The sequence below is a fragment of the Augochlora pura genome, chromosome 7, assembly GCF_028453695.1.
Source record: "Augochlora pura isolate Apur16 chromosome 7, APUR_v2.2.1, whole genome shotgun sequence".
NCBI classification, from domain to species: Eukaryota; Metazoa; Arthropoda; class Insecta; order Hymenoptera; family Halictidae; genus Augochlora; species Augochlora pura.
Window position 1 is genome coordinate 15526851 of NC_135778.1, and position 12297 is coordinate 15539147.

General features: G+C 41.3%; 1 protein-coding gene across 1 annotated transcript in view; it reads right to left on the reverse strand.

Annotated features, from left to right (window-relative positions):
- The window catches only part of LOC144473044 (uncharacterized), a 211957-nt gene that overhangs the window by 165388 nt on the left and 34272 nt on the right, over positions 1–12297 (reverse strand). The gene's annotated exons all lie outside the window — the stretch shown is intronic.

Consider the following 12297-nt stretch of genomic DNA (forward strand, 5'->3'; position numbering starts at 1 on the left):
TAATTTTATTGAATAATTGCAGTATTATAACGAATATCGCTGCACTATTCTCAACATATCGAAGTCACTTAACAAAACTGTCTATTTTTGTTCCATTCCTGTTTCTCGCAACTATCTCAGACAACTTTCATCCTGCAGAAAGACTACCCTTAATTATCTCCGTCCAAACCAACACATAAGTTTAAAACAATTATTTTCGGAATCCCGGATTAAACGCGGTAGAACAACCAACGATCCCAGAACGAAAGCCACTTTCCACGAACGAGTTAGCTCGCAGAAGCGTTTCCAAGGCCGAGAAAGCCGGCGATTCCTGAAAAGGGTGGCGCGGAGGTCGTCTCCGAAGTTGAAGAGGTCGAGGCGCGCCTGTGTCGTTGCGACAAAATCGCGACGCGGATAGACGAGCTCGAACCGCGGCGGGGAAGAAGAAGAAGAGGAAGAGGAGGAAGAGGAAGAAGAAGCGTTGCCGGGACGTTTTACGAGCGCGCGCGCGTGTACGATCGCCCATCCCGGTCCTCTCCGGGAATGAATCTCTTGCTGGGTAATTAGGCAGATTACTTTCCGGAGTCGTTCGAGTCCCGGTTTTCTTACCCGGCTTCCTAGGCGCGGCGTACATTTCGGTCGCGTCCTCCCGGCCCGGCCCGGCCCGGCCCGGGGTGGAGGACAATTAAAGGAAGAAATTCTTCGGCCTCGGGATCAGGGGGGGGGACACCGATGGGGTGGGTCCCGCAACGCCGGAGGCGAGCGTGTGCGGCCGATTCGAGCGTAGCTTAAATTCACCGCAGGGCTAATCGACCAAAAGGCGCGTTTCTAGCGGAAGTAATGTCGCGCTTAAAGACCCACCCCGTCCCCTACCCTCCCGCCGACACGGCTTTCCAGAAACGGCGCAGTGATTGCCGAAAATATCGCGCCGCTGCGAAAGCTTCGGGGAAAAGGAGCCCGGGATGATGATCGCAGTGGGTTGATGATCGCTCTGTGGGGAGGGTGGAACGCCTCCGAACGGATAACGCCGATAAACGCTGCCCTAACTCCGCGGGAACGATGATGGTTGCGTGCACAACGGAACAACGAGCCGGTAAAAATGATCGAGGATCGTTGAGATCCGTGCAGACGGTCTCGCATGCGCCAATGCGAGAAGCGATCGCATGCTGGCACGAGTTGCACTCCTCTCTTAATTGGCATACTTTCGTGAACGGCACCGACAATGTATACCTTCGAACACTTCTCGGGATTCTTGTGGGCGTGAGGATCTTTTCGAGTTCGCGGAATTTACGATTTCACGAGACCCGCGGTTCCATTCTTTTAGTTCACGCGCGCGGACTCGAGAGATGTTGTACAATTGATTTAGTAGATTGAAATTGCAGATCGATATCGGAAGTTATCCGGCCGCATTTTTAGCAGAATAGTAAAAATTATCTGACTTAATTGCAGAATGTAGAAGCCAAGCACGAGTTTCTTTCGTGAGTTAATCATTTTAAGAAGTTCAAATTAATACTTCAATAATATATACTTCATTGAATACGTTATTTCGACTGCTTGATAAAAGTGGAAAAGTCGAATTAATTTCGAATTTGTACAGTGTTCTTTTTATAAGTTTATGACAAAACTCATTTCCCTAATATATAGGGAAATATTATATTTCCCTCAAACATATTCCTCTATAATATAGTCTCTAAAATCTATAGTATTTAATTCGAATTTACACAGTTTTCTTTTTACAAGTTTATGACAGAACTCATTTCCCTAATATAATTTTGTTACGTATTCACTACACCCCTGCCATTACATATTCCCTCCTTACCATTATACTCATAGCGCCATGAAATTATCGTATACTATTATTATTATTATTATTATTATAATTATTATCATCGTTATCATTGTTATTATTATTATCATCGTTGTCATTATACATTATTATTATCATCGTTATCATTATACATTATTGTCATTGTTGTTATTATTATTATTATTATTATTATATTACTATTAATATTAGAATAACCGATTATCGCCCAAACGATATTGCGCGCGGTCAGCGATGTAGAGGAACACCGATGTCGCTCTAGGACCCTTTTCCCCCACCCACGCTACAACCAGGCCCACCCCTCTCTAACCCTCGGTGTCTTCTTCGGAGGCCGAAACAACGGCTATCGTCACTCTTGTACCAGCAACAAACCGAGAAAAATAAAATCAAATCTCCAAGAACCAAGTACCAGTTTATTTTCATCATCACGCTAACAAAATCGACCGTTACGAACCATATCGTAACAAATTTACTCAAACATTTTCTTCTATAATACGTCTCTAAAGTCTATGGTATTTATTTCGAATTTATACAGTGTCCTTTCTGTAAGTTTATAATAAAGTTCGTTTCCCTAACATAATATATTCAAACAGTTCCTCTATAATATAGTCTCTAAAAATCTATAAAATTAAAAAAAAAAGGGAATCAGTCATTTCAGATATGGTAGATTTAGTATTAAATCCTACCAACTCGCGTTTGCCATAAACGCATAGAATCCGCAGTCCGGTGATAGGGATCGACAAAAAAATGCAGAAGAACCGCGGAGCGCCGCGAGGCGAGGCGAGGCGAGGCGCGCTCTCAAAGAAGAGGGCCTCCGAAAGGCGATCGACCACCGTGAACCGAACCCCATGACCCACAAACACCGGCGCCGAGGAACCAGTTGTGTTCGCCGCGAGCGTAACAGACCGTCCGTGTCTGAGTCACCGGGAATTGATCCGGTCCGTGCACAGGCGTGTCCAATTTTCGCGTGATCCGTCAGGACGAGCGTCGACGCGTCGACCGGTTAACGATGACTGCCAGAAATCATGGCGCGGGGGTGGCCCCGACCCATTGGAGGATGACACGGGGCTGCCGAGAAGAATGGTCGGGCCGGTCGGTAGGTACGAAACGGGAGAGAATGAAAGGTCGGCGGCGGGGCGCGGGGCGCGGGGCGGAGGAGCGGGAAGGGAAGAAAAGGTCCGAGAGCGTCCAGAGGTCCGAGGGAGCGTTTATGACGGGGTCCTCCTCTGAATTACGATCTCAATACTGCAATAAGTGCTCTTAGCGGGGCCATGTTTTCTTTTTCCCTCGGCGGGCCGACGGCGACGGCGACGTTTCCCCCGCGGCTCTTATCGTGGCTTTGCGCCGGCCGCTCTCCCGTGCGCTCCTCGAGAAATATTATTTAATTAACGGGAGTCGACCGGCCGCGGTCGGGACCTGGATCTTCTCCCCGGCTCGTAAATAAAAACGCCTACATTCCTAGCCCCCACCCCCTGCTCCTTCTCTTTCCCCCCTCCCCCCCCCCCCCCCTCTCTCTCTCTCTCTCTCTCTCTCTCTCTTGACTTTTACTTCTCGCTACCCCTCCGGACAACTTCCAAGCTTATTTTCGACAATCCTGCTCGACGGTAGCCGGCTAATAGATACTACACGCGGTAGGTAACGAAAATATTTGGACACCGTTCAAGGCGCAATTAGGATTTTGCAAGTGGACTAGGTAACCTGAATCTCTTCTCAGATGACGGAGGGGGTAGCATGTTAGACCATAAATGGAATACTTTTTTAAAAAGAATTCTATTATTTAAGAATTCTATTATTAAAAATCTATATTTTATAAAAATACATTTTATTCAAAATCTATATAATAATATTGAGAATAACTATATAATAGTTATTATAATAGAGAATAATAATATAGAATAACTATATATATATATATATATTATTATAACCGATATTATTTAGTAGCGCCAATAATTATCACTGAATCTGAAGCAACTTTTCAAACTGAGATTTTTAATACAGTTCACTTACTTTATGGAAATTAAAATCATCAAGGTAGCCTAATCAAAGTTAACATTTTATTGTACGATAGAACTCTATAATGAGCCTAATAGGCAATAAATATTATAACGTCACAAACTCGATAAATCAGTAATAGTAGCGTATACCACAAAAACATTACAACCTCGACAACATAATTAAATGTTATTACAATCAATGATGTCATAAAATAGAAGGAAGTATACTAAAAGAAAAATGAATATTCGAAACTATAGCATATTCGAGAATGAAACAGTGTTCACTTACGCAAAGTAAGACCGTCAATTCGTCGAATCGGCAGCAGTAGTATGCGCCACGAGAATCATTACAACCTCGACGACATAATACGTGATCATTAAAATCGCCGAAGCAATAAAGAGAACGAGTAAAAAGGAATGACATTAAAATGAAGGTTTATTTTTAAAAGCTAACATCGCGTTCGAGGACTAAACGGTGTTTGCCTGTGGCAACGTAACGCCACTAATACGGCGAATCGGGCGAATTTACGGGACAATGGGAAAGCCACGGCCGCCGAATGGCAGTGCTCCCACGAGAAGCTGACAGATAGCGAGATTTTGAAATTGTCTCCGTGCGGGGCGTTTAACGTGCTTATCGTGTATATCGGGCTCGATCAGCGATCGATGGTTAACGCCGCATTAAAACGATGAGTCTGCGGGGACGGTATCCGTGACCAGGACATGCGTGCACAGGCTCTCTCTCTCTCTCTCGCACCGGCTATCCAAGTTAAAGCCCGAACCAGACGCATTACTCAAAGGGTCGCGCAGAAGGTTGGCCAGGTTTTAAGGCGGCGTCCACAACGAGAACCGCGCCGATTTTTTTCGACGCCGGTTTTATACGCCGCTTACATATATGGGGAAACAAGGTGCACGCCGGCGAATCAGTAATCCAATAATTCCTCCGTTATGTCGCGATATAGTTCAACCCTTTTGCCGCTTAAGGCCGGCGTAATGGTTGTCCGTGGAGCAGGCACGGAATGCGTCGATTCTCCGCCGAAGTATTATACAGTTTCGCGGCCGTGTTCGTTTAATACTTAATTACAGAGTTAATTTATATCGTCCGGCTAAAGGGGGGGGGGGGGGGCGAAAAAGAGGACGCGTAGAGATAGCGTGTTTCGATTTCCTTTGACACGGTAAACCTTGATTCGTTCATCTTGCGATCTTATTCGTGAATTCGCGAAAACGAACGCTTTGAATGATTGCGCGAGTAATAAGTGGCCTAGTTTATTTGTGTAGCTTTCAATCCTGAGATTTATCCAGCCATTTTCGAAATATATTTCTCGCGAGCTTATCACCCTTTCTATCGTACGATCTTATTTTATTCAGTTGTCGAAAGTCGAGTAGTTAAGTGAACGATCCAAGTGCTCCGGATCGAAATTGGCCCGAGTTCGCGCGGATCAACGCGTCTAATCCTAAAACGAGCAGAACATTTTGCTCAATAAGAACGACAGGACCGACCCGGTGCAGACGCAACGCAGGTAACTGGCTTCATCCAATTAACATGTGCCTTACAAACATTTTCTGCCGGCAGTTTTAAGCCAGTGCGCCGTGGCGAATGGATTAAATCGAGAGCGCGGAACCTTCCCCATAAAGGCCACATAAATTACGTCCGCGAAATGACGTCTCATCGACTACGGCCGCGGTATAATTCCGCGCGGACGCGCGTGTAATCCGCGGCCGCTATCGACGCCGGTTGGTGGAAACGCGGCGGAGAGGCGATCGTTTCCCGCTTGTTTTCGAGTAATGTCAACTATTCGCGGCGAGCGTCGTCGCGTCTCGCAAACGGCAGGAACAAGGACGACGGTTGATCTCGACGTAATTTGTCAGCCGGAGCAAAACGCCGGGGAGAGCGACGCGGAGAGACGCGCGGTTGCACGTGCAACGACAGTTAGCCTGACACGATTTTTCCGGGTCCCTTTTTCCGGCGGGAAAATCGCGGCGAAACCGTGACCGCTCCGATTTGCGCAAATGGTGGCGACGTTGACCCCTTGCCGTACTTTAACCCTTCGCGGACGAGAGGCGACTCTCGGTAATTGCAATTTGTCTTGGTAAATTATAAATTACCTATAGTGGTATTTGAATTACATAGATTATATTTATATTATATTTAAATTATGATAATTGTATATACTTGCATATAATTGTATATCAATTATATTTGTATTATATTTAAATTAAGATCACTGCATACAAATTATAAATTCTATATAATTGTATATAAATTATATAAATTATATTTGCACGAATGCTCATCCGTTCCTTTAGGTGAAGTGAAGTTTAGGTGAAATCCTTGTAATAAAATGTCTATTTGAACTGATCGATGATAGCACAGTACGTGCTTCTGTATTCTATGAAATCGTAATACAATATAGTACAAAGTAATTAACACTGAATCGTGACACTAGCAGCACCGATCAGATAACCGGTTTCGCAATTTTTGTTTCAGAATTGTTGAAGTCGTAAAACTGTATCCGCTGGAAATTGTCGAATTTATATATTTATTCAGTCTCACGGTTTTGTAAGAATAGTGGACAATTTTAGTAAGTTCTACGCTGTTTAATTCTTGTAATAATAACAATTGTTGGTCGCTTCTAGCTCTAAGATATATGCTTAGAATTGTAATAATTAACTCATAGTGAACTCGTCATTATAAAAATTACAAATTCGATCAAAATAAATATTCTGTCAAAGAAAAGGCACGAATTCTAACGAAATATTTTCAGAAACGAGAAATACCGGTGAGTTTCGATCCCTGATTTTGTATTCCGTTCGGTCGTTCTCGCCGCGAAATAATCGAGCCAGCACACGCTCCCCGCCGGGTCTCGCAACTCTCAATGAAAAAGAGAGAAATAGCTGTTCATTATTTAGATTCCTTTTTGTTATGAAATGGGAGAAACAGGGGCCACCGTTCGATCGGCCCGTAACTCATGAGGATTATCTGGATTTAAAGCGACCGCTCGCGCAGTGTATTCCGCCTATTAGGATAAATTACATTTACGCGGTTATTCCGCGGAGCACTTTACGCTGGAGAACCAGCGGTCGGATTACGATATTCTGTATGCGACCGCAAGTATTAGGAAGGCTTGCGGAACCCATAAAACGGACGCGATTCAACGACAAATAGAATACGTTTTTCCGCGCGCTCGCGAAACTGCGTACTCCGCGTTGCTACGTACGGGAAGATTAATATTTTATCCTCTTAGGTGCGCCGCGTTTTGCGCTATTTTTAAGCACGATAAAATCCGTACTCTTTGACGTTCATTAAAATCTATACTCTTTAGAGTTCTCGAAATTAGTACTTTTCTGTGTTCATTAGAATTAGTAATTTTTTGCGGTTAATAAAATTAGTACTTGCTTTGTGTTTATTAAAATCAGTACATTTTTACGTTCATTAAAATCAGTACTTTTTTATGTTCATTAAAATCCGCATTCTTTTACTTTTAGTGAAACCTGTAATCCTTTATCTTCGCTAGAATGCCATGATGTTGATTTAAATTGAAAATTCAAGTATCGAATGGGAAATTAATCATTCGGCAAAATCAAAGTAAAACTAGATTTGATCTTGATAAGGAGAATTTATGGCAGTCGTTCATTACAGTTATTACAGCGGGGGAAATTCTGTTTTGGTCACTCATCATAATTATCCTTGATTGAAACAATTTACAACGAATACGATCTTTCCTTCGTAATACATAACTTGAGCAACATAGAACAAACGATCCATAACTCGGAAACTGTACATTAAACACCCTGTATAACAGAATCAGGCATACTTTTAATAAAATATTATATGTAATATTTTTACAATAAAATATTCGAAATAAATTACTCGAGTAAAGTCGATGAATTTATTCGAAATATTATAAGAATAAAATCGATGAATTTATTCGAAATACTATACGAGTAAAATCGATGAATTTATTCGAAATACTCTAGGAATAAAATCGATTAATTCATTCGAAATATTATATGAGTAAAATCGATGAATTTATTCAAAATACTATACGAATATAATTGATGAATTTAATCGAGATACTAAACGAATAAAATTGATGAATTTAATCGAGATACTAAACGAATAAAATCGATGAATTTATTTTTATTTAAATATTAGCTTGGTGCATATGAAATGTCGGCTGATATGGAATATTTCAGACTTTCACTGGAAATCTGAAATAAATCTTCTATATTTTATAAAATTTTACATTTTACTTCATTTAATTTCGCAATTGTTTTGTACGACGTATGCGTAGTTTTTGTGGGCTAAACAGCATGTGAATGTAGACAGTCTGAAAAATTCCATACTACAGTTTATTGATCCGAAAAATCAGAATTTCTTGAAAACAGACATTTATGAATTAAACTCGCGTTGGAAAAAGTGTATTGAAACAAATGGGGCACATTTTGATTAAATTAATAGCTTTCGAAAAAATATATACAGTTTTATATACTTGCTTAAAAATCCGACATTTCATATGCACAAACCTAATACTACGCGAATAAAAATTGATTCGAAGAATGGCCAACTCAGTTGCATAATATATATCGAAATACAATTAATACAATAACAATAGCTATAAGAACGCGATAAATTGTTCCTGTGATCATAAACAACGAAAGTAGAATTTCATATAACTATTACATCTGACCAAAAGCATTTGAATCAAATAATATTGGAAATGGGTGTTTAAATACAATTAAACTAATGTGTAGTTTTAAATATAAGAAACTTTATTTTACGGTGCGTGAGGAAGCTCTTTTCTATGCAGATGCTTTTCCACGACTGACCGTGGTCTTTTCGGAACCCCGAAAAGAAAACTCGGGTCCCCTCGTAATTCGAAACTGTTATGCTTGTGCCTCACAAGGCCAAGCACTTATACGAGGTGTATATTTTCCTATCTTAATTTCCATCGCTTCTAAGAACATTGATTTGTTTTTGTCCATGCACAAATATCGTATTGTGGGCAATACGTAATATTCCAATAAATAATAATAATTATTGATGTTTTTCATATCGATTACAATAACAGCGTGAGTATATTTTCGAGAACCAGCGTTCTCGATTTACGTAAAATCGATAAAATTCGAGCAAATCTTGGTACACGACAACTTCGACTGCGAAAGTGAATTTTCGATGTTGTCCATCGACCGCGTCGGACGGTTCAATTTCCGGCGCAACAGCTCGAAGATGCGGTTTCCCGTGGACGCGGGAAGGTCGCCGATCGGCTGGCAATATGCAGTAAAGCACGCGCGCAACAATGCCCGGTGTGATCCCCCATCGCGGAAAAGGGGGAGAGAGACTCGGGCCGGATATATGCTGTGTCTCGTTAATCAAGAGAGAGCCACGGGTATCGCTCGCGGCCCTATCCGCTGGAAAATGGGAGAGGACAGGCGAGGGTGACCAGTGTTTAACGGTTGACAAACGACCGTCGAGGCGCGCGGTCGCGTAAACAACGTGTCGAGCGCGGAACGGACGACCGACGACTTTCGCGCGGGAAAAAAACCTCGTAAATCTGCCTATTAAACGCGATTAACGGCGCCGGAGGAGCCGCGTCCAGGATCATCGCGATGATTGCAAAGGCTTGGACCCCCCCTACTCCTGCAACTCCTTTCGTTGTTTTCAACCGCGGTTTCGAATGTTTGCCGAACGGATGTGTGGCGCATTTTACCGAAATGAACCTCCCCTGGTGGGACAATGAACGTCAAACTTGAATGGCTTGGTTAATCTGGCGGGACGCGGGCATGAATCCCTTGGACGCGCTGGCTTGGCTCGATTTACGCCATCTTGTTCGCGTTACAAGCTTGATTTCTATTGGAAATATTTTAGAATTGATTATTTTTAATTTTAATTCTGTAAATCTGTTATAATTCAATTATATGATGAAAACGCATTACAATGAAATTTTGTACTACGCTATATTACGATTTTTATACTATTTTATATTTGTACATTTTATACTACTATATTATGATTTATTCCGCCCCTATTTGGCATCAATTAATTCAAATTTTTGTGACAGATCTGACACAATTTAAAATTTCTTTCATAATCTATGATAAAAGTATATTACAATTACATTCCATGTTATATCCATAATTGACTTCACCACCGTTTCAAAACAATTAATTCGCATTTTTCTTGTAAATCTATTACGATCTAAAATTTCTAATTCAATTTCTGTAAATATCTATCGTAGCTCAAATTTATGATGGAAATATACTATAATTAAATTTTATATTATAACTGACTTCACTCCATTTAAAATAAATTAATTAAAATTTCTATTAAAGGTCTATTACAATTTAGAGTTCCTAATTGAGTGTCTACAAAACTCTACTATAATTTAAATTTATAATAAAAATTTATTAGAATTAAATTACACGTTATAAATTTCTTATAATTAACTTGTCCCCTATTTAAAAACAAATAATTAAAATTTCTATTAACCATCTGTCCCATTTATGATTTCTCGTTTGTCTAATCGACTAAGAATGCCAAACAGAAAAGCTGCAAACAATCCTGTCAACAATGTTTGATTTAGAATTGAGCCGTCCAGTGCACACATCGATTAACTCCACTTTTTGAAAAATCTTAAATTTAAGTGTCAAAGCACTTGGTATAGTCATAACCTTTTATATTTATAATAACTTTTCTGAATAATAAAGATTAACACCATTAAACGGCAAAATTTTGTTTTTCTTTTTTTCTTTTTAGCTACTCTTTCTTGTTAATTTTATACATTAAATAATATTAATTTTATACATTAAATTATACGTTAAATGAAAGCTATATCTGTATTTATTCATTCTACATTATATATGTGAATCTATGTTATAACAGGAATTTTAAAAATCAATGTACATCATTTCATCGCGTTTCTCGACTTTTTGTTTTATGGAGTTAGTCGATGTGTGCACTGAACGGCTCAATTATTAAGCAATCACATTCCTCTCAATACACCACAATCAGGAAGAAGACGTTTCGGGCAGCTCATCAATCCCGTTGGTTCCATATGTTCATGCCGAATATCTGTCAGCGAAACTGATTAAATCCGCAGAGCGAAGACAGTCTGTTAAGACAGAGTGGCCAACTATCGGGAGGCTTTCATTTTCCTCGAACCGTTGAAGTATTCAAGAACCTGTGGTCGACGTGGCCCCGTAAATTCGACAGTGACATGGAAACTCTCCGGAGACCTTATTACCGTCCGTCAACGGCTACGGAAAGGCAAAGTGGCGGACGAGAGCGAAGAAACGTTTCGCGGAACGCAATAGGGTAGCGGAGCCAGTTACTGTGGGGTAGGCAATTACCGTGGCTATTGCTTATTTTCAAACCTGGTTGAGTTCATATTTATCCAACAAGACCTTTTTATTTAAATTCAAATTTTTCACTTGCATTGGATCGATTATTCGCTTGTTAGAATTAAACACGTAAGAGGGGGAAGCTTTTAAAATTCCGAAAAAATTCTGAACGAACGAAAATCAGTGGGGAGTAAAATAAACCTATCTGTTTACGGAAAGATAAAACAGTATTTATTTATACAAATTTTTGTGTTAAAGTGACTGAGCTATTCATCGCCAGATGCGTCGATTGCTGTACTCTGCCAACAAACCTCAAATCTCCAAGCAGCTCTGTCATATTTTTAAAGAGAAGGAAATAAGAAATTCTGCCAAAAGCAGTCGTCTCTAATATGAAGTTTTGAATGTCTTACATTTAAATTGCTGAGATTTAGTTTAATTCTCCTGAAGACTGTTAACAGGTCACAGTAATTGGCTGCTCTACCTCTAACCGTAGCGAGACGAAAGGCGAAAGGAGAGACGGTATCGAAGCGAGAAAGATGGAGAGAAGACAAGGGAAACGCAGATTCAAGGAACGATAGCGGGGTCGACGAATCATTAGAACGAGACAATACAGGCCGGCCGGGAGGAGTTAAGCAGAACCACGGTTTTTCATTTGTTCATTAGTGCTACGCCGGGCACGGCAGCAATGCGAAGAAAACGCCGCGGCCACCGAGAAAAATTCCCCGACCACGGTGGGGCTCGCGCGGAATGCAACAGAACCCGATTTCGTGGGGGGTTTTTCGCGTGGTTACACGACTGATAATCGAGGAAGCCGATTTCGCAGGAATTGCGGGCTCGTTGGCGGTCGGTCACGTACGAGCGATTCCGCAATGTTTGCCCATCCCTCCTGTCGACCTCTGATAGAAGCCCGCTTGATTAGACGCCTGCTTTATTAAATATTTGCAATCGTGTTACTTTTAATCACACCTGCTACTCGCCGGACCGACCGTTCTCCGCGGAATGATTGCTCCGATGGGGAACACGGAGGGTGCCCGCCGGCCCCTCCATGGGGTCGAGAGCACAGTTCGAGACGTTCCTAGAAATTGCACGGTTGTTTCGTGCAAATAGGCCGCCCGGTTCTAGACCAATCTCCACGTCGTCCAATTCCTGATAATTGGA